Source organism: Budorcas taxicolor, chromosome 10, assembly GCF_023091745.1.
Source record: "Budorcas taxicolor isolate Tak-1 chromosome 10, Takin1.1, whole genome shotgun sequence".
Classification (NCBI taxonomy): domain Eukaryota; kingdom Metazoa; phylum Chordata; class Mammalia; order Artiodactyla; family Bovidae; genus Budorcas; species Budorcas taxicolor.
Genome location: NC_068919.1, coordinates 79,161,661 through 79,184,765, shown reverse-complemented (window position 1 = coordinate 79,184,765; position 23,105 = coordinate 79,161,661). Strand labels below are relative to the sequence as shown.

The window sequence follows — 23,105 nt, the reverse complement described above, 5'->3', positions numbered from 1 at the left end:
CGAGGAAGGCGGGGAGAGGGGCAGGGCCAAGTCGCTCGGGGACAACCAGGTCCCCGCAATCATTCGCCCCCGCGCACGGTGACCTCGCCAGCATCTTGAGCCCCCTCCTCAGTCCGCACGGAAAACCGCCTCCACCATTCCACAGACCCGGAGAGCAGCTTCGCCGGCCGCCGATCCTCACTTACCTGCGGCCCTGGACCCGACCCGAACACCTGCGGCACCGCACGCTGAAGATCTGGAACCTCTGTGACCACCTGCGCGCACCCACCCGAATCCTCTAGGACGGAAACCACTTCCGGTTCCGTGACGTAACCCGAGCAGGGGTGTACAAGTGGGCGACGCCATCTTGTACGGAAGCTGCTGGGGCCGCTGGGGCCTTACCAGTTTCTCCAGTGCTGAACAAAAGCTCTGTTAAAATCGGAAAGGCTTAACATCTTTTCGGATAAGTGGTGCCTTTCCTTTTTTTTCTGGGTAATATTTTTGTTTGTCTTGGTTTTAAGGAAAGAAGCCTCTGTAACCGTCACAAATGCAATATGGGATTTGTAACTAACTGTCCTTACTAATTGGAGAAGGCAATGGCACCCCACTCCAGTACTCTTGCCTGGAAAATCCTATGGACGGAGGAGCCTGGTGGGCTGCAGTCCATGGGGTCGCTAAGAGTCGGACACGACTGAGCGACTTCACTTTCACTTTTCACTTTCGTGCATGGGAGAAGGAAATGGCAACCCACTCCAGTGTTCTTGCCTGGAGAATCCCAGGGACGGCGGAGCCTGGTGGGCTGCCATCTATGGGGTCGCACAGAGTCGGACACAACTGAAGCGACTTAGCAGCAGCAGCAGCAGTCCTTACTAATTAGCTAGGGTGGTGTTTCTCCACCGCACTGATTTTCTTAGTTGTTAAATGAGGAAGGTAAACAGAAGAGACACTTGTTTAAATAATACATTCCTCATTCAGTTCAGTTCAGTCGCTCAGTCGTGTCCGACTCTTTGCGACCCCATGAATCGCAGCACGCCAGACCTCCCTGTTCATCACCAAATCCCGGAGTTCACTCAGACTCACGTCCATCGAGTCAGTGATGCCATCCAGCCATCTCATCCTCTGTCGTCCCCTTCTCCTCCTGCCCCAACCCCTCCCAGCATCAGAGTCTTTTCCAATGAGTCAGCTCTTCGCACGAGGTGGCCAAAGTACTGGAGATTCAGCTTTAGCATCTTTCCTTCCGAAGAAATCCCAGGGCTGATCTCATTCAGAATGGACTGGTTGGATCTCCTTGCAGTCCCAGGGACTCACAAGAAGTCTTCTCCAACACCACAGTTCCTTGCAGTCCAAGGGACTCTCAAGAGTCTTCTCCAACACCACAGTTCAAAAGCATCAATTCTTTGGCACTCAGCTTTCTTCACAGTCCAACTCTCACATCCATACATGACTACTGGAAAAAACATAGCCTTGACTAGACCGACCTTTATTGGCAAAGTAATGTCTCTGCTTTTGAATATACTATCTAGGTTGGTCGTAACTTTCCTCCCAAGGAGTAAGCATCTTTTAATTTCATGGCTGCAGTCACCATCTGCAGTGATTTGGGAGCCCCCCAAAATAAAGTCTGACACTGTTTCCACTGTTTCCCCATCTATTTCCCATGGAGTGATGGGACCAGATGCCATGATCTTCGTTTTCTGAATGTTGAGCTTTAAGTCAACTTTTTCACTCTCCTCTTTCACTTTCATCAAGAGGCTTTTTAGTTCCTCTTCACTTTCTGCCATAAGGGTGGTGTCATCTGTATATCTGAGGTTATTGATATTTCTCCCGGCAATCTTGATTCCAGCTTGTGTTTCTTCCAGCCCAGCGTTTCTCATGATGTACTCTGCATATAAGTTAAATAAGCAGGGTGACAATATACAGCCTTGACGTACTCCTTTTCCTATTTGGAACCAGTCTGTTGTTCCATTAGAAGTGCCTTTTATACTATATCCATTATAATATGTATGCCATCTTTTATAACAAGAACCACAATACCTTCCGTTTATATTTAAAAACTTTCATCCAGTCTTTATCAGTAACTGTCATTTATGAGGCACCTTATGCGTGCTATGTGCTGTTGCTTTGTCCTAGAATGTGTAAAATAGAAATGAGATGTGCATACGCAATATAAGGGATAATAATAGCTGCCATTTGGGGACTCTGTGCTAATAGTATGCTAGGAACTTTCCAAAACGTTTTACATATTTTATCTCATTTAATCCTCATAATCTCATGAGACAGTACTATTATTAGTGCCATTTTACATAATGTAGAGAAAGGTTAAATAAATTTCTCAAGGTAATTCAGCAAGTAAGAATTGGAGCTGGGAATCAAAACAGTATACCTGATTGCAAAGCTTGTTGCCCTCATCGCTACATCGTTTGGCTTCCAGTACAGGAGAAAAGGTAATTAAGTTTTTAGTTCCATTAGGTAATTATCTATTTAGGGAAATTTTCTGGCAGATATACAGCATTAACCCTCTGCATTTTCATCTGCTCCATCCTGAAACACCTAAAAAACAAAAAAGTAAAGGGGAAATGCAAATTAAAACCTCAGAGAAGGACTTCTTGGGTGGTTCAGTGATTAAGAATCTGTGTTGCAATTCAAGGGTTGTGGTCCATCCAGTTTGGGGGACTAAGATCCCACATGCCGTGGAGCAAGCCCTCGCACCACAACTAGAGCCCATGTGCCACAAGGAAAGATCTGGCATGTGGTGACGAAGATCCCACAAATAACATATTTTTAAAAAAACCTCAGTGAGACACTGTTATGCACCCATGTACATGCATGCATACTCAGCCATTCAGTCGTGTCTGTTTGTGACCCCCATGACCTGTAGCCCACCAGGCTCCTCCGACCGTGGGATTCTCTAGGCAAGAAAACTGGAGTGGGTTGCCATACCCTTCTCCAGGGGATCTTCCTCACCAGGAATTGAACCCATGTTTATTGTCTCCTACTTTGACAGGTTGGTTCTTTACCACTAGCACCACCTGGGAAGCCCTTACATACCCACCAGAAAGGGTAAAATGAAAAAGAGAGAAAATACAAAGGACTGGCAAGACTGTGGAGCAACCAGAACTCTCAGGCTAGTGCTGCTGCTAAGTCGTTTCAGTCGTGTCCAACTCTGTGCGACCCCATAGACGGTAGCCCACCAGGCTCCCCCGTCCCTGGGATTCTCCAGGGAAGAACACTGGAGTGGGTTGCCATTTCCTTCTCCAATGCATGAAAGTGAAAAGTGAAAGTGAAGTCGATCAGTCGTGTCCGACTCTTAGCGATCCCATGGACTGCAACGTACCAGGCTCCTCTGTCCATGGGATTTTCCAGGCAAGAGTACTGGAGTGGGGTGCCATTGCCTTCTCCCTCAGGCTACTGAAGGGAACATAAATTGGCCCGATCATTTTGTTAAACTGTTTGGCAGGATCAGCGAAAGCTGAAGCTATGCATAGCCAAAGATGTGTACATATGTTCACTTAAAGGACATGCACAAAAAAAGCTTATGCTTATACTTAGTAATAGCACTAAACTGGAAACTATGCAAATATCCATGCTGTTAGAAGTCAATGTGTAACCAAGCAGGACCTTACTGGGCCTTCCAAGGACAGAACCTCTTGTTCCCCATGTTCTCCGCCTGCCTCTGGTCTGTAGAAAAACTTTAGCCTTCTACACTTCACCTGAATTCTAAAGAATAAAATTAATCAGAAGTGAGAAAATGCAGAAAGAAGGGGAAACACTCAAGCAAGACAAACTAATAATAGTTTAGCCATTAAACAAAGTCAAGGACCTTTAGTTACTCCTCAAGGGAGGAGGAGAAGGGGGCGACAGAGGGTGAGATGGTTGGATGGCATCACTGACTCAATAGACATGAGTCTGGGCAAACTCCAAGAGATAGTGAAGGTCTCAGAAGCCTGGCGTGCTGTGGTCAATGGGGTCTCAAAGAGTCGGACATGGCTTAGAAACTGGACAACAAAAGTTATAGATAATATTCTAAGCTATGTCCTTTGGGCTATTTTGCAGATACCAAAACCCTAGCAGGTAAAGAAGTTAACTATATGCTGTTATAAGCATTAGATCCCAGACCAGTTGTAAAAGAAGGTTGATAATGTTGACTCCTGATTATCTCATCACCAACCAATCAAAAGAATGTCCACGAGATGATCATGCACCGCCTCCCTACCCCCCTACCCCCCCCCAACTACCCCCCACCGCGACCTCTCTCCCTCATCCCCGTCTTTAGAAACTCTGCCCTGAAAGCCATCAGGGAGTTCAGATCTTTTGAGTCCTAGCTGCCTAGATTCCTTGGCTTGGTGCCTGCAATAAATGCTGCACTTCGCTCCACTACAACCCTGTGTCAGTACACCCACTTTACTGTGCACAGGTGAGTGGACAGAAGTTTCTTTTGGTAACAAATGTAGTGATTACTCTTAGTGGAGTAATGACTCTGAAAGAGAACATGGGAGCTTCTTGCTAATAATGTTCTGTCTCTTAATCTGAGTGCTGATTTACATATGTGTTCAGGTTGCATGTTTGTGGACACTTTTCTGAAGGCATTTACACTTCAATAAAAAGTGGGGCTTTTTTGTGTGGGGGACGGAGGGCTTTTATTTAGAATGAAGGTAAAGGAATGAAAAGTTTATAAGGCTGAAGAAGAAAAAGAACAGGAGAGGAGACAAATATCGGTATAATTTTAAAAGACAGAAATTAGAATGGAAGGATACATCATTGGAAGGATCCCATAATAAGCTGTCTATATCCATAAGCAATCACCTTACATTTAAGGTCCAGTCAACAAGCTCCATCTGTGCATAAATAATTTCCAATCAACTTGTTAGTATCTCACTCTTTGTTTTAGTTCCTTTGGACTGTAATTAAAAATGACCATTGACTGTGCTAAGTTGCTTCAGTTGTGTCTGACTCTTTGCCACTCTATTGACTCCTCTGTCCAAGGGATTCTCCAGGCAAGAATACTGGAGTGAGTTGCCATTTCCTCCTCCAGGGGATCTTCCTGATTCAGGGATTGAACCCAGGTCTCCTGCATTGCAGGCAATTCTTTACTGTCTGAGCCATCAAGGAAGCCGCTATTGGATGGGCAGCTTATAAACAACAGAAATTTACCTCTCACAGTTCCGGAGGCTGAAAAGTCCATGATCGAGGTGCCAACAGATTTATTGTCTGGTGAATGCCTACTTCCTGTTTTATAGACCAAGACCAGACTGTGTCCTCACTTGGCCTAAGAGATAAGGAGCTCTCTTGGGTCTCCCTTATAAGGTACTAATCCTACTCATGGTGACTCCACCCTCATGTTCTAGTCATTTCCCAAAGGCCTCCCCTTCCTCATACCATTACGTTGGGAGATAGTTTTCAACATATGAATTTTCAAAGGACACAGAACATTCAGCCTACTGCACACTTAAATATGAAAAAACATCTAAGACACACAGTAATTTCGGGCAGATTCTTCATTGTCTGAGCCACCAGGAAAAGGAATATGTATAGAACTCTTGCACCCAGCATTTTGAGAGAGCACATACTTTAAAAACAAAGAAGATTTAAGAAAATTAATTTTGATTTAGGTCATTGAACAACTTTATACATATTGAAAAAAATGCTGTAAAGAATCTTTTAGTAAAATATTTTAAAAATTCTGCAAATTTATGGAGTTTTAAAAATAATCATTTTTGTATTGTTTTTAACTTAATTATAATGTGGTCAGAGAATACAGCTCTCATTCTGACCACAGAGAAAAATGCTGTAAAAAATCTTTTAGTAAGATTTTTAAAAAATTCTCCAAATATGTGCTAGTGCTAGGCCACTTCAGTCATGTCTGACTCTTTGTGACCCCATGGACAATAGCCTGCCAGGCTCCTATGTCCATAGAATTTTCCAGGAAAGAATACTGGAGTGGGTAGCCATTCCCTTTTCCAGGGGATCTTCCAGACCCAGGGATTGAACCTAGGTCTCCTGTGTTGCGGGCAGATTCTTTACTGTCTGAGATTCCCTGACCACATCACACTGAAGTTAAAAATCAATAATAAAATAATTATTTTTTAAAACTCCATATATTTGGAGAATTTTTAGAAACCTTAAAGTTATAAGAAGAAATCCCAATTTAAAATATATAATATTAGATTTGAGAAGTAAAAAAAATGCTATACATATTTAGAAAATGTACACAATACATGTAAACAGATGACATATGCTTTTTACACTAGAAAATAAGAAATACTGAAAATCAATTATATAAGTGACCATCTAATACATTAGAAAGAAACAAGAGAATAAATTCAAAGTACTAGAAGGAAGAGGATAACAAAATCAGAGAATAAATTAGTAAAATAGAAAAAGACATGATTCATATGGCCAACAAAACTAAGATTAGATCTTTGAAAGTGAAAGTCACTCAGTTGTGTCTGACTTTTTGTGACCTCATGGACTATACAATCCCTGGAATTCTCCAGGCCAGAATACTGGAGTGGGTAGCTTTTCCCTTCTCCAGGGTATCTTCCCAACCCAGGGATCAAACCCAGGTCTCCCGTATTGTGAGGAAGATTCTTTACCAGTTGAGCCACAAGGGAAGCCCAGATCTTTGAAAACACTAGTGAAAAAAGTTCTGTGAGTCTGATCCAGATAGAAGAGAAATAGCAACAAATAAATAAAGTTAGGACTAGAAGGGGAAACATAACAAAGTACAAGAGATACAAGAAATTAAAATATAATGAACTTTATTTCAAAAATGTTTTAGACAAGAGAATGAAAAGACAAGTCACAGACTTGGAGGAAATCTCAGCAAAATACATATTTAATAAAGGACTGTTATCCAGAATATAGAGAGAACTTTTGAAATTCAATAACCCAGTTAAAAAGTGAGCAAAAGATCTAAATAGACATCTCAAAGAAGTTATATGATATCCAAGTAAACGTATGAAAAGATTATCAACTTTACCTGTTGTTTGGGAATTGTAAATTAAAACAACAATGAGATACCAGTACTTCATTGAATCACTAAATTATATTAGAATGGCTAAAATCCAAACACTACAACAGCAAGTACTTCTGAGGATACCCAGCAACAGTAACTCTCATTCATTGCCTGCTGGAATGCAAAATAGTACAGTTCCTTCTGAAGATAGGGCCTCCCTGGTGGCTCAGAGGTTAAAGCGTCTGCCTCCAATGTGGGAGACCTGGGTTCGATCCCTGGGTCAGGAAGATCCCCTGGAGAAGGAAACGGCAACCCACTCCAGTGTTCTTGCCTGGAGAATCCCATGGACGGAGGAGCCTGGTAGGCTACAGTCCACGGGGTTGCAAAGAGTCGGACACGACTAAGTGACTTCACCTTCACCTTCCTTCTGAAGATAATTTGTCAGTTTCTTAACAAAGTTAAACATAGTTTTGCCAGTCAGTCCAGCAATCATGCTCCTAGGTATTCACACAAATGAGTTGAAAACTTAGTCCACACAAAACTTGCACATAAATGTTTACAACAGCTTTCGTCATAAGTTGAAAGCAACCAAGATGTTCTTCAACAGGTGAATGGGTAACCAAACTGTGTTACATCCATACAATGGAGTATTATTCAATGACAAAAAGAAAATAACTATCAACGCACAAGAAGGAATCTTAAATACACGTTGCTAAGTGAAAGAAGCCAATCTGAGCAGGGTACATACTGTGTGAGGATACATACTGTGTGATTCCAACTACTGTACATGACGTTCTGGAAAAGGCCAAAGTATGGTGACAGTAAAAAGATCAGTGGTGGCCAGAGGGCTACCCAGTGGTGGGGAAGAAGAGAGGGTGCATAGGTGGAGGGAGCACTGAGGATTTTTAGGGCAGTGAAACTATTCTGTATGGTACTGAATGACATGGTATTCTGTATGGTACTGAATGACATGATGCATGTGTCAAAACCCATAGGATTGTGCAACACAGGAAAATCCTAAGCTATGAATTTAAGTTAGTAATAATGTCGATATTGGTTCATCAGTTGTAACAAACATACCACACCAGTAGAAAATGTTAATATTATAATAGGGAAGCTGTGTGGGGTGGGTTTAAAACTCAACATTCAAAAAACTAAGATCATGGCATCTGGTCCCATCACTTTATGGCAAATAGATAGGGAAAAAATGGAAACAGTGAGAGACTTTATTTTTGGGTGGGCTCCGAAATCACTGCAGATGGTGACCGCAGCCATGAAATTAAAGATGCTTGCTCTTTGGAAGAAAAGCTATGAAAAAAAAAAAAGAAAGAAAACCTATGACCAACATAAACAGCATATTCAAAAGCAGAGACATTGCTTTACCAACAAAGGTCCATCTAGTCAAAGCTATGGTTTTTCCAGTAGTCATGTATGGATGTGAGAGTTGGACTATAAAGAAAGCTGAGTAACAAAGAATTGATGTTTATGAACTACGGTGCTGGAGAAGACTCTTGAGGGTCCCTTGGACTGCAAGGAGATCAAATCAGTCCATCCTAAAGGAAATCAGTCCCGAATATTCATTGGAAGAACTGATGCTGAAGCTGAAACTCCAATACTCTGGCCACCTGATGCGGAGAACTGACTCATTGGAAAAGACCCTGATGCTGGGAAAGATTGAGGGCAGGAGGAGAAGGGGACGACAGAGGATGAGATGGTTGGATGGCATCACCGACTCGATGGACATGAGTTCGATCAAGCTCCAGGAGTTGGTGATGGACAGGGAATCCTCGAGTGCTGTGGTCCATGGGGTCACAAAGAGCTGGACACGACTGAATGACTAAACTGAACTGTAGGGGTTGGGGGAAGGCATACAGGAACTCTGTACTTTCTATCAGAATTTTCTCTGAGTCTAAAACTGCTCTATAAATAAAGTCAATTAGTTACAAAAGAGAAAGTGATCATGCTGTGAACTGCTTGATTTATCTGAAATGTAATTAATTGATTCCAAGGACAACTTGATGCCAAGCATAGGGATGTCATGTACAGAAAATTCAAGAGGAACTGTGGCAAAAGTGCTAGTGGCCTACCCAGTATCCATTCTCCTCTCTACTTAGGAACAGTAGTCAGTGTATTACATGCATTAAACAATACATTTTTCTGTCTCCATTGTGATTAAGTATGGTGGCCATGTGACTAAGTTCTGGCCAAAGAGGTATAAACAAGTTATAAATAAGTTTTTGCACTTGACTTTGGGCAAAGTTATTTAAAAGGTCCTTTTTGGTGGTGGGGGTGCTTTTTATCATTATGCTTCTTTCTTGCTGAGACTAAAACCTGATGGCTAGAGCGCCACAGCCCCCTGCTACCACAGTGACACCTTGAAGATGGAAGCCAGATGCCTAGAAAGGGGGAGTGGAGAGGTTGAAGAAGCCTGAATTTCTGATGTCTTCTGCAGTTTCTGTACTAACCCTAAGTTTAGATTACTTCTGGACTTCTTTTACATGAGAAAATTAATTTTTTTAAGTCATGCAGTCGTCTTTGCTACTATCAATAGAACCTAATCCTTAAGTGATACAGGAAATGAAAGATACTAATAATGAATGCATATCACACAGGTCAACTAAAATCTGCTGAATACAGTGCCCAGTAGATGTACAATAAAAGTGAAAACCATTTATTCGATTTGTTTAGTGTGTTGAAGATAAAGGTCAAAACTTAGCGGAACCACTAAATAGGCTTATTCAATATCCTGTTTCCTTCCTTTGAAATTCTGTCATTCCTTTCTGCCCACTGATCCCTTCTATAAACTTTTCTAATATTTTAGGTATTATATTATACAGATTATAAAAATATGCAGCTATGCACTCAAGAAGCTTACAAGCTAGCTGGGGATGCAAAAAAAGACTTCACTGTCAGCAAGTGAGAAAAGGCATCCTTTCTTGGTGGTTTAGAGACTCAGAACACTTTTTTCTCCTAAGGAAGTGGAATGAGACTATCTCTTGGGGAAAATGCCCATATTCATTTAGAAGAAATTCATGAAGGCCCGTTAGAGTAAGGGTGAGATACATACACCCCCACAATGAGACAAGTTCATCTAACAACATGGGTTGAAAGCTGAATCTTCCTGGAAGAAAAACATCTGGGAGGAGAGACTGTGGGAGAGAAAGAGTGTTTAAAATGTTCGGAGATGGGATTTTAAGTTCCTCATGAGAAGTGTGTGCATGTTACGCAACCTCATCTTCTCTTCCTCGTAGGTAGGTGTCCATAACGTCTGTATCATTCTCTAATGCTTTCGTTCCAGGAGATTCATTAGAGGAATTTGAATAGGTATTGAATTTTGCATCCAGGTTTGCAGGAGGAAAAGACAAACATTATTTGGGGCTTTTTGGAGCTGAGGGTAAAGCGTAGTGTAGACTCTAAGATCTAGGTCACAAAGAGAAGAGCACAGAAACAGACCTCCAGTTAAATGACGGATTGAGCCATATGTAACTCCACTTCCTCCTGAAATCTCTCTTTAAAAATGGGAAAACGCAAACCTTCAAGGTAAAAAGATATGGAAAAAAAGAAAACTCCCTAAATGAGAAAAAAAACAGAAGCTATTTATTCAGAACTTGCTATAGGAGGGAGTCAGCCACCATCACTTGTGTTTGGCAAAGACTCAAAGGCAGGCAGAGAATTGGGGAATCTTTATAATGAAAAAACGAGAAGGCTTTACATCTATTCTGAATGGAGGTCATTGTCCTGGGGAAGTTCAGTTCAGCTCAGTTCAGTCGCTCAGTTGTGTCTGACTCTTTGCAAGCCCATGAACCACAGCATGCCAGGGCTCCCTGTCCATCACCAGCTCCCCAGAGTCTACCCAAACTCATGTCCATTGAGTCGGTGATGCCATCCAACCATCTCATTCTCTGTCATCCCCTTCTCTTCCTGCCCTCAATCTTTCTCAGCATCAGGGTCTTTTCAAATGAGTCAGCTCTTCGCATCAGGTGCCCAGAGTATTGGAGTTTCAGCTTCAACATCAGTCCTTACAATGAACACCCAGGACTGATCTTCTTTAGGATGGACTGGTTGGATATCCTTGCAGTCCAAGGGACTCTCAAGAGTCTTCTCCAACACCACAGTTCAAAAGCATCAATTCTTCTGCGCTCAGCTTTCTTTATAGTCCAACTCTCACATCCATACATGACTACTGGAAAAACCATAGCCTTGACTAGACAGACTTTTGTTGACAAAGTGATGTCTCTGCTTTTTAATATGTTGTCTATGTTGGTCATAACTTTCCTTCCAAAGAGTAAGCGTCTTTTAATTTCATGGCTGCAATCACCATCTGCAGTGATTTTGGAAGGGAAGTTAGGGGTGGGCTAACTGGAAGCCAGGATTCTTATGTGAATGATTTAGCTTTCTCTGTTTGGTCCTATATTGGAAGTGGGGGCCAGGTATAAGGAAGCTGACTCATTGATAAATTCTGACCATTTTCATGCCAGTTAGATGCTAACCACCTGGCTTCCTAGGCCGGTTGCTGTGGAGGTTCTGAGTCAGTGTTCTCTTGTCATACATGGAATGGCTATTTGTCCATTCATATGGTTGATTTTTCACAGAAGAGGAGATGAAATCACTAACATTTTGGAAGCTGGAAAGCAGAAGGATGGTGGGAACTGACTTAGCAAACTCATCATCTATCAACGGACAGGCCAAGAGAAAGCCCCATTTGCCCCCAAAGAACCACTGAAAGACTTGAAAATGGGGAGTGCCAGGTACCTCAAAAACAGGGGTAGGGGTTTCCCTGGTGGCTCAGTGGTGGGGAATCCATCTGCCAATGCAGATGTCCCCAGTGCAGGGGACACGGGTTTGATTCCTGATCTCGGGAGATCCCACATGCTGCGTAGCAACTGGGCCCAGGCACCACAACTATTGAGCTATGTTCTAGAACTGCAGCTGCTGAAGCCCGTGTACCCTGGAACCCGTGCTCTGCAATGGGAGAGGCCGTGGCAATGAGAAGCCCACACGCCGCAAGGGGGAGTGACCCCTACTCACCACAACTAGAGAAAAGCCTGAGCGGCAACAAAGACCCAGCACAGCCAAAAATAAATTTAAAAAAAAAGAAGAAGTAGGGGTAAAGTTGGGACTAAAAGCACAATAACTGGTTAAAAGTGTACTTCAGAACCAGACACCAGACTTCCTCCCTTACTCCCAAATCACTCCCCTCCTGGCCCCTGCAGAAGGCTTAGGCTTGATTCCCTGGAGAGGTTAGAGGTGACCCTATCTAGTCAAGGTTAGGGGTGCCATACTAATGAGAATTCAGTGAAAAATCACTGAGACTCCTGCACTACTCTCCTGCATCAGCAACCAGTGTTAGAAGTCAAGTGCTGAAGAAAACTTCAGATAATTTTGATATGAGCACATATCAAATTTTCATTTTCATCTTGCAATGAGGAAGAAGCTTTGTAGTAGGATATAGGGAAAAGTGTGAAATACTTTTAAATGGACAGAAAGATTACTGAGAAATTGGAGACTGTGCATTGTTTTAAACAGTCTGGTAAGTGGAGACTTCCCACTTATCAGATTCTATGGGATTTATACTTTTTTCTATCTTTGAACTATTTCACATCTCTGAGGAGATATAAGCTAATTTGTTAAAAACTGATAATAATGCAATTAATTATTGTCTTTAGATTTGCAAAAAAAATCCTGTTATGTAAAGCTTCTATTGACATCACTGTCCCCCTACATCCTCCAATAAGCTGGCTTTGCAAATACTAAGAAAATTTGTTTCAACAATTCTGATAGGCTTAGATACTTCATCTGGCCTTTGGATTTTCCTTTGAACCGACTGTAACATCTTTTCCAGTTCTCTCAATAATAAGTTAAATCTTTGACACATTCATTTCATATTTGCATATGAGTCTTTTTTTTTTTAACAATAATCCATTAAGAAATCAAATTCAAAGGTCTACTTTTAGTAGAGATATTTGAGAGGAAGAGATTGGTTAGAAAATCATTTTAGATACAAAAATGAAAAAATATTTGGTAAAAATCACTATACTCTTAACTGAAAAGTGGGTGGATAACTGGTTTCTCAGAAGTTTTAATCCCATTAGTTGTGTGTATTTAATCAGAAATTCTAACTTCTTCCTGGAAAGAGGCTGTATGTAAATTACCTCATGCAAAAATTGCATCCTGGTCCTAGTTAGGACTTTTTTTACTGATGATGATTCCCAAAACTCCAGTCCAAAGCTGTGCCTCTAAATACTTGTCGTATCAGTGCTACACAAGATGCTGGTCTGAAATGAGAAATCAACCTTGCTCCAGAATGTAAATCAGCATTCTGCTTCCTTCACTGAAAAATCTTCCTGCAAAAAAAAGTAAAGGGTGATTAACACAGTGCTTGCTACCAGAGTTTATACTCTAGCAAAAGGTTTCATCATGTTAAGGACTGGTAAAAACAGATTACACAAAATGGTGGTTCAGTTCAGTTCAGTTCAGCTCATTTCAGTTGCTCAGTCATGTCTGACTCTTTGCAACCGCATGAACCACAGCATGCCAGGCCTCCCTATCCATCATCAACTGCCGGAGTCTACCCAAACCCATGTCCATTGAGTCGGTGATGCCATCCAACCATCTCATCCTCTGTCATCCCCTTCTCTTCCTGCCCTCAATCTTTCTCAGCATCAGGGTCTTTTCAAATGAGTCAGCTCTTCGCATCAGGTGCCCAAAGTATTGGAGTTTCAGCTTCAACATCAGTCCTTACAATGAACACCTAGGGCAGATCTCCTTTAGGATGGACTGGTTGGATATCCTTGCAGTCCAAGGGACTCTCAAGAGTCTTCTCCAACACCACAGTTCAAAAGCATCAATTCTTCTGCGCTCAGCTTTCTTTATAGTCCAACTCTCACATCCATACATGACTACTGGAAAAACCATAGCCTTGACTAGACAGACCTTTGTTGACAAAGTAATGTCTCTGCTTTTTAATATGTTGTCTATGTTGGTCATAACTTTCCTTCCAAGGAGTAAGCGTCTTTTAATTTCATGGCTGCAATCACCATCTGCAGTGATTTTGGAGCCAAAAAAAAAATAAAGTCAGCCACTGTTTCCACTGTTTCCCTCTCTATTTGCCATAAAGTGATGGGACTGGATGCCATGATCTTAGTTTTCTGAATGTTGAGCTTTAAGCCAACTTTTTCATGCTCCTCTTTGACTTCCATCAAGAGGCTGTTTAGTTCTTCTTCACTTTCTGCCATAAGGGTGGTGTCATCTGCATATCTGAGGTTATTTATATTTCACCCAGCAATCTTTTTTTTTTCACCCAGCAATCTTGATTCTTGAAGCTTGTGCTTCATCCAGCCCAGCATTTCTCATAATGGTGGTACGTACACAAAATGGAATATTATTTAACCTTAAAAAGGAATGAAATTATAATACATGATACAACATGGATGAAGCTTGAATATATACCATGCTAAGTGAATAAGCCAAACACAAAAGGACAAATGGTATATGAGTTCACTTATATGAGGTAGCTAGAACAGTCAAATTCATGGAGTAGAATGGTGGTAGCCAGGGGCTGGGGGGAAAGCATGGGGAGTCATTGCTTAATGGTAGACAGTTTCAGTTTGGGATGATGGAAAAGTTCTGGAGATAGTGATCATAGTTGCAAAGCAATATGAATGTAATTAATGCCACAGAACTGTACACTCACAAATGATTAAAATGGGGACTTCTCTAGTGGTACATTGGATAAAAATTCACCTGCCAATGCAGGGGGACACAGGTTCGATCTCTGGTCCAGGAAAATTCCACATGCCGAGGAGCAACTAAGCCCTTGTGCCACAACTACTGAGCCTGCATATTATAACCACTGAAGCCCTCAGGCTCCGAGACCGTGCTCTGCAGCAACAGAAGCTACCACAGTGAGAAGCCTGTGCACCAAGAAGAGCTGCCCCTGCTCACCACAACTAGAGAAAGCCTGTGCACAGCAAGGAAGACCCAGCCCAACCAAAAATTAAGTAAGTAATTAAATTTAAAAAGAGAAAAATTTGTTAATGGTTACAACAGTTCAATTTTAAGATATTTATTTGTGAACAGCATTGAAACATGTATATTACCATATGTGAAACAGATCACCAGTCCAAGTTTGATACATGAATCAGGGCCCTCAAAGCCAGTGTACTGGGACAACCTTGAAGATGGGATGGGGTGGGAGGGGGGTTCAGGATGGGGGACACATATACACCCATGGCTGATTCATGTCAGTGTATGGCAAAAAACACTACAATACTGTAAAGCAGTTAGCCTTCAACTGCAATAAATAAATTAATTTTTTTAAAAAAGATTTTTATTTGTCTCATAATTTAAAATAGGATTAAAATGATAAATTTTATCTTCTGTGTATTTTGCCACAATTTTAAAAATTATTTACTTATTTATTCATTTATTTAATTTTACATTTGGCTGTGCTGAGTCTTTTTTGCTGCATGGGTTTTTCTCTAGTTACAGTGAGTGGAGGCCACTCTCTAGTTGCAGTGCATAGGTTTCTCATTGAGGTGGCTTCTCTCATTGTATAGCATGGTCTCTAGGCACACGGGCTTCAGTAGTTGCAGCTTATGGGCTCAATAGTTTTGGCTCACAGGCTCTGGAGCACAGGATCAGTTGTGGCATACCAGCTTAGTCGCCCCTTGGGGCATATGGAATTTTCCCGGATCAGGGATCAAACCCACATCTCCCGTGTCTCCTGTGTTGGCAGGCAGATTCTTTACCCCTGAGCCACCAGGGAAACCCTGCCACAATTTTTTAAATTGCATGCTAGCTAGACCAGAGACACTTTGATTTGTATTATAGTAGATTCCAGGTTTCTCAAACTAAATTTATCAACCCAACAGCTTTTTTTTCACACACTACAAACTACCTCCTCTCTGCTCCTCACTCCACATCTTTCTCCACTACTCACTTGGTTACTAATACTAGAAACCTGTGAAATGTTCTAGAACCCTTCCTTTCCCTCATCTTTGTGTATGTTATCTAATCCTGGTTGTCTAACTGTGCTGGTTGTAAAGAAATTGTTCCTCAGCTTCAAACCCTCCCACCTCTACTCTATTTTTTGATGCTGGACTAGGTCTCTGCAGTTCACATATTTCCTTTGCCAGTCTGGCTCTCCGTTAGCTTCTGCCAATAGTGGGAGATCTGAGGCAGGAATGAGAGAAAAGGGACTTGCTCCTTCCTGTTCACTTCCTGTTTCTATCAGTGTCATCCAGGCAACAGTTGTCTGTGCCAGCAGTAACAGTTGGTTCCATCTTTGGACTTCTTTCCATATTCCCAGAAGGAGCTGCATCACGTTCCTCAGAAATACCAGTACCAGCCAGCCAGCCACCCTCCTCAGAGGTCTGAGTCCTGAAATGCAGGCCCTCCTCTGAGCCACTGAGTTACCAGAATAAGTCTGTATAAGACAGCGTGTTCTCCTCAAGGTCTGGATTCCACCTCTCTAAGGCCCCTCCTTCAAGTGTTTGGTCCCAATATTCCCAACCTTGACCTTTACTTCTCCATCTACTCTTCGCAGCGACTACTTTCCTGTTTCATTTTCCTTTCTCAATTCTCCAATACCCATGATAGCGCTAATAACTCTTTGTGTTAGTTTCCTCAGTTAAATAACTCCTGTGGTTTGTTTCCTCATTGAATCCTGACTAATAAGAAAATAGTCCTAAGCGTGGTTCTAGGAAAGAGACTTTCAGATATAGGATTTGGGGTTGATTTGATCATACCCTTACATTCAAACTCAATGTTGAACAATTCATCAATGGGAAATGAGATGCAGTAACATCATAGATAATCAACTTATCACCTGAAGTGCCCACTAAAACAAATGCTTTGGAGCCATGCTTGACTATTTGATGGTAGAGGTGATTGTCATGGGGCCTCAGCGGTGTTATCAGGTGGCTCAGTGGTAACGAATCAGTCTGCCAATTCAAGAGACATGAGTTCAATCCCTGGGTCAGGAAGATCCCCTGGAGTAGGAAATGGCAATTTGCTCCAGTGTTCTTGCCTGGAAAATTCCATAGACAGAGGAGCCTGGCAGGCTACAGTCCAAGGGGTTGCAAAGAGTCAGACATGACTGGATGATTGAGCAGGCATGCACACATGCACGGTGACTATAACAACTATAGGTTGGGAGTGACTTTATTTTCACGTGCTGAAGAACTTACATAAAGAAATGGAAAGTCCAAGTCATTAAACATTTGGTTCAAGGTAAAACAAAAGCTTCTACGGAAGCCCTAAAAGAACCCCTTCCTTTTTGTACCTGAAGGCTAAAACAAACAAAAGTTTAATTGTGCAGTTTTCAGAATAACAACAGAAGTTATCTCATAGCCTTGCCAAAACTCTCTAGTGAAAGAGCATTACTTGGGAAGAATATGACACTGAAACTTGGAATGGGGACATTAGGACTGACTCAAAGCTAAGATTCTAGAATGCTCAACTCTCTCCAGTATCAGTGGAAACAGCCTTCATCCCTTGCTTAAAGTCCTGTAATTATATCGTCTGAAGGATGCCTGTTTTCCTTCAGTTTCACTCCCACCACTCACTGTTAACTCTAGGGTTTCTCAGTGCCTGTGGATAATTCTTTGTTGTGAGATGATGTCCTGTGCACTGTAATATGTTTAGCAGCATTCTTGACCTCTACCTAGTATATTCAGTAGCACCTTCTCCAGCCTGAGTTGTGACAACCAAAATTATATCCGGACATTTCCAAGTGCACCCCAGGGGGAAAGATCATACCAGGTGAGGACCACTACTCTAGATTCAAAGCTAGGGTCAGATCTCAACATATTCCACAGATTGACTGGGAAGAATTCATTTGTGCTTAATATTGCAATACTTTGCTGATTTATATTTGCAGAAACTTGGAGAATGTGTGAAACAATGGATCCTTCCTTTCCAAGAAGGAAATAAAGAAGACAGAATGTAATATTAGATTTGGTTGAATTGTTGATGTGGGCACACTTATCACCATTCTAGATTTAATGTGTTAACTGTGCAGCTGGAAATGGCTCTGATAGTTGGTTGAATGAAACTTCATTTTCATGGTGGCCTATATTCAATAAAATTGAGATGTAAAACCTTCTGGCATAACTTAGAAGGAATCCAAAGTCTTAAGGAGACAGGAAGGTTGGAGTGGCTCTATCATGTATGAACTGCCACCCCATCACTATTGCATCTGAGAAATCCCAGAGGACATTCCCTTCTCTAATGCATTGAGAAATATATCAGTGAATGGGTACCAGTATGCCTGTCAACTATTTGGTGACTGTTTTCTCTAGACAGGTTTGGCAGAGGGAAAAGGTATAGTTGAGATGGGTTTCTGGATTTCAGTGGAGAGAACAGATGGGATCCTGGAGTAACAGAGGTCAAGTCAGTGTGAGTGAAGAGACAACGTGTGGACTTTCTTCCAAAGAGTATAGTAGGGAACAAGGAGGACAAAAGAGTCACTTTACAGTGCAAAATCTTGACAAACACTACCTCACTGAGGTAATCAAGGCAGTAAGGCATGATGACAGTACATACTTGCCTAAGTAAACTAGGGCTGCCATAACAAAGCAGCTTAGACTGGACCGTCTAAAGAACAGAAGTCTACTTATAGTGCTGAAGGCTGTGTCAGCCGATTCTGTTTCTGCGGAGACCCCCTTGCCTGGCTTGTGAATGGCCACCTTCTCACTGCGTCCTCACATCCTGGAGACAGAAAGCCCTCAGGTATCTCTTCTTATAAGGACACTAATCTTATTGGATCAGGGCCCCTCCCTCATTACTTCATGTCAAACGTTAATTACTTCTGATAGGCCCTATGTCCCAAAACAGTCAAATTGGAGCTTATGGCTTCAACATATGAATTTGGAGAGAGTAGACAGGGGAAGAAACAATTGATGAATATGTCACTTTCCCTCTGTGCTCTTTGTCCCCAAAACATATAACCCCAGTCAAATTATGAGGTAAACATCAAACGAATCCCAGTTGAATGATGTTCTACAAAATATTTAACAAATATTCTTCAAAACTACTAAGGTCACCCATGCACTAATGGTCAATTAATCTATGACCAAGGAGGCAAGAATATACAATAGAGAAAAGACAGGCTTTTCAATAAGCGGTACTGGGAAAACTGGACAGCTATATGTAAAAACAATGAAATTAGAACATTCCCTAACACCATACACAAAAATAAACTCAAGATGGATCAAAGACCTAAATGTGAGGCTGGACTTTATAAAACTCTTAGAAGAAAACATAGGCAGAACACTCTTTGACATAAATTGCCACAATATCTTCTTTGAACCACTCCTTAAAGTAATGAAAATAAAAACACAGATAAACAAATGTTTATTTTATTAGATAAATAAATTGTTTATTATTTATTTATTATTATTAATTTGACCTAATTAAACTTAAAGGCTTTTGGAGAGTGCCCTGGTGGCCTAGTGGTTAGGATTCCAGCTTTCACTGCCAAGAGCCTGGGTTCAATCCCTGGTTGGGGAACTAAGATCCCACAAGCTGTGTGGCATGACCAAAAATATAGTTCTAAAAAAACAAAAAAATAGCACTACCATATTATCCAGCAATCCCACTCGGGCATATATTTGGAGAAAATCATGATTTGAAAAGATACACACACTCCAATTGTAGCTTCTCTGGTGGCTCAAACAGTATCTGTCTGCAATGCAAGAGACCTGGATTTGATCCCTGGGTCAGGAAGATCCCCTGGAGAAGGAAATGACTACACACTCCAGTATCCTTGACTGGAGAATTCCATGAACAGAGGAGCCTGGTGGGCTACAGTCCATGGGGTTGCAAAGAGTTGGGCATGGCTGAGAGACTGACAGTATTCACTGAAGCACTATTTCCAGTAGCCAAGATATGGAGGCAACCTAAATGTCCAATGACAGAGAAATGGATAAAGAATACGTGGTACAAATACACGATGGATTATTACCAGCCATCAAAAAAACAAAATAACTGAGTGAAGTAAGAAAGAGAAAGACAAATATCATATGATATCACTCCTATGTGGAATTTAATTTTAAAAATGAACTTATTTACAAAACAGAAACAGACTTAACAAATATTGAAAACAAGTTTCTGGTTACTGAAGGGGAAATGTAGGGGGAGGGATAAATCAGGAGCTTGCGACTGACACACACACACTATTATATATAAGAGATATAACCAGCAAGGACCTACTGTATAGTACAGGGAACTATATTCATTATTGTGTGATAACCTACATGAGAAAAGAATCTGAACAAGAATGAATATATATATATATATATATATATAACTGAATCACATTGCTGTACACCTGAAACTAACACAACATTGTAAATGAACTATACTTCAATAAAATTTTTTAAAAATAACTGCCAAGATCATCAAAAACAAGGAAAAGTCTGAGAAACTGTCACAACCAAGAATAGCATAAGAAGACATGTCAGCTGAATGTATAGCAGATCCCCTGATGAGATCCTGGAACACAAAAGTAATCTGATGCATGGGTTTTAACAATTATGTACTGATATTGGTTTATTAGTTATGAAAATGTGGACTTCCTTAGTGGTCCAGTGGTTAAGAATCTGTCTTCCAGTGCAGGAGACACGGGCTCCATCCCTGGTCTGGGAAGATTCCATATGCCGCGGAGCAACCAGGCCCATGTGCCACAAGTACTGAACCCAACTGGCTTAGAGCAGGTGCTCCACAACAAGAGAAGCCACCACAGAAAGAAACTGCAGCTAGAGAGTAGCCCCCACTTGTCGCAACTAGAGAAAGCCCGCACGCAGCAACAAAGACCCAGCATGGCCAAATATAAATAAATAAATAAAATTTAGGAATAAAAGAAAATTGTGTTATACTACTAAAAAAATATGACAAGTGTACCATACTAAGATACGTGTTAATAATAGGGGAAATTGGATATGACATATATAGGAACTCTCTAGCTTCACAAGTTTTCTGTAATCTAAATCTGTTCTATAGTAAAAAATTTACTTAAAAAAAAAAGACAATGTGGGAAGAATTATCATAATGAGCAGCAGGAATGAAATTTGATATGCAAGAATTTGGGGCAGTGACTGATTGATCCTGGTGTCCCAAGTTAAATGGACAGCTTAATAAAATGTTACTGGAATTCCACTTATGGTATGTCCTAGTAAGACCCTGTGCTGGACCTGACAAGGACTCTGGACAAAATACACACAAACCAACTCTGAAGGCACTGGAGAGCGATTAAAAAAAAAAAAAGCAGATAGATTTTGACAGGGGGTCAACACCTAAAATATAGCAAGCAATAGCATGGGTTGAATTTTCTATCTTTATAGTCTTGAACCTGAAGGCAGGCTTCATCCAGGGCTACTTACTTCAAGTGCTAAAACTCTGATAGAAAATTCACAGTCTTTCTGGCCCGAAAGACCAGAGGAGAGAACTGGGGTGGCGGGGGCAGGGGGGTAGGAAACCACAACTGTTGGACAGTGAGAGGAGAATCCAAGAAAGGAGAGAACCAGAGAGAGTGAGCCACATAATTTGTGTTTAAACACTGTTCAACTTCTGGTGAACTCCTGAATTGTATATTTTGAGGGCAAACTGCAAACAGCCCGACCAAAGATAAAACAACAGAAAACTGAAATTTGTGCTGCAGCCCAAAAACAGAATTTGCAGTTTGAATCATCCACAATGGTAAGCTAAAACACCACCACAACAAAACTGACGCTCTTTAAGAAAAACAGCTAGCAAACATCTAATAGAGACTAGACAGAATACAGTCTCCACAACGATTCAAAATTACTTGATATATGAAGAAACAAGACCATGTATCACATCTTCCCAAGAGAAAAGACAATCAACGGAGGTAGATACCAATATAACACAGTTGATGCAATTAGCAAAGATTTTAAAGCAGAGATTATAGCCACTTTAAAGGATATAAAAGGAAAATGCCCATAATCTACAGGAAAATAGGACCTCTCAGCAGACAAACTGAAATGATAGAAAAGAACCAAATGGGAATTTTGGAAAAGGAAAAAAAATTCTGAAATAAGAAATTTTCACTGGGTAAGTGTAATAACAGAGTTGAGATGATAAAAGAGTCAGTGTCTTAACTTGAAGACAGGTTAATAGGAATGATCCAATATGACAAACTGAAATGAAAAATCATTGGAAGGAAAATGAACAGAGCTTCAGAGGTCACTGACAATATAGAAGAAAAACCTAATGTATATTAAACTAGAGTCCCAGACAGACAGGAGAGAAAAAGAGGCAGAAAACAATATTTGAAGATACAATGATCAAATGATCAAAAATTTCCCAAATTTGTTGATAGACATACATTTACAGACCCCCAAGATCTCAGTAAATGCCAAGTTGTATAAATTCAAAGAAACCATGCCTAGGCATAGAATATTCAAACTGTTGAAAACCAAAGGGCATATTCTGAAAGTAACAAGAGAAAAATGACTCATTACACACAAGAGAATAAGGAGTCAAAAAACTACTAACTTGAGGGCTTCCCTGGTGGTCCAATGGTTAAGAATCTTCCTTGCAATGTAAGAAACATCAGTTTGATCCCTGGTCCAGAAAGACCCCACATGCCATGGAACAGCTAAGCCTGTGCGCCCTCACTGACCGAGCCCACGCACTGCAAGTACTCAAGCCTGCGTGCCTACAGCCTGTGCTCTGCAACAAGAGAAGCCACTGCAATGAGAAGCCTGCACACAGCAACTAGAGAAAGCCCAAGTGCAGCAACAAAGACCCACCACGGTCGATGAACAATAAACAATAAACGTCTTAAAAAAAAGCCAACAGCCTACTACTTTTCACCATAAACGTTGGAGGACAGAAGACAGTGGTCGTGCCATGCAGCTTGTGGGATCTTAATTCCACAACAATTTCAGTGAATTCTCTACAATTTAGTCCTTGGTTTCAATATACGCAGGGAGGACCTTGAACTGAATGTGAGAGGTAAATAACATTGCCTACAGATAGATAGTCTAACTATAACTCCATGGCAAGCATTCTTCCTGCCTCAGGACATTTGCACTTGCTATTTCCTCTGTTGCTAGGCTCTTCCCCCAGATATCCCTGAGGGTTTCTCCTTTACCTCCTTTTAATCTTTATTCAAATGTCACTTTTCTTGGTGATGCTTTCTCTTTCC

General features: G+C 41.2%; 1 protein-coding gene across 1 annotated transcript in view; it reads right to left on the bottom strand.

The window, feature by feature from the left end:
* The window catches only part of EXD2 (exonuclease 3'-5' domain containing 2), a 56,785-nt gene extending 56,547 nt beyond the window's left edge, over nucleotides 1-238 (bottom strand). Inside the window, exon 1 of the mRNA XM_052646543.1 lies at nucleotides 186-238. The gene's annotated coding sequence lies outside the window, so the exon portion shown is untranslated. The remainder of the gene's footprint in view (nucleotides 1-185) is intronic.
* Nucleotides 239-23,105: the final 22,867 nt, after the last annotated feature.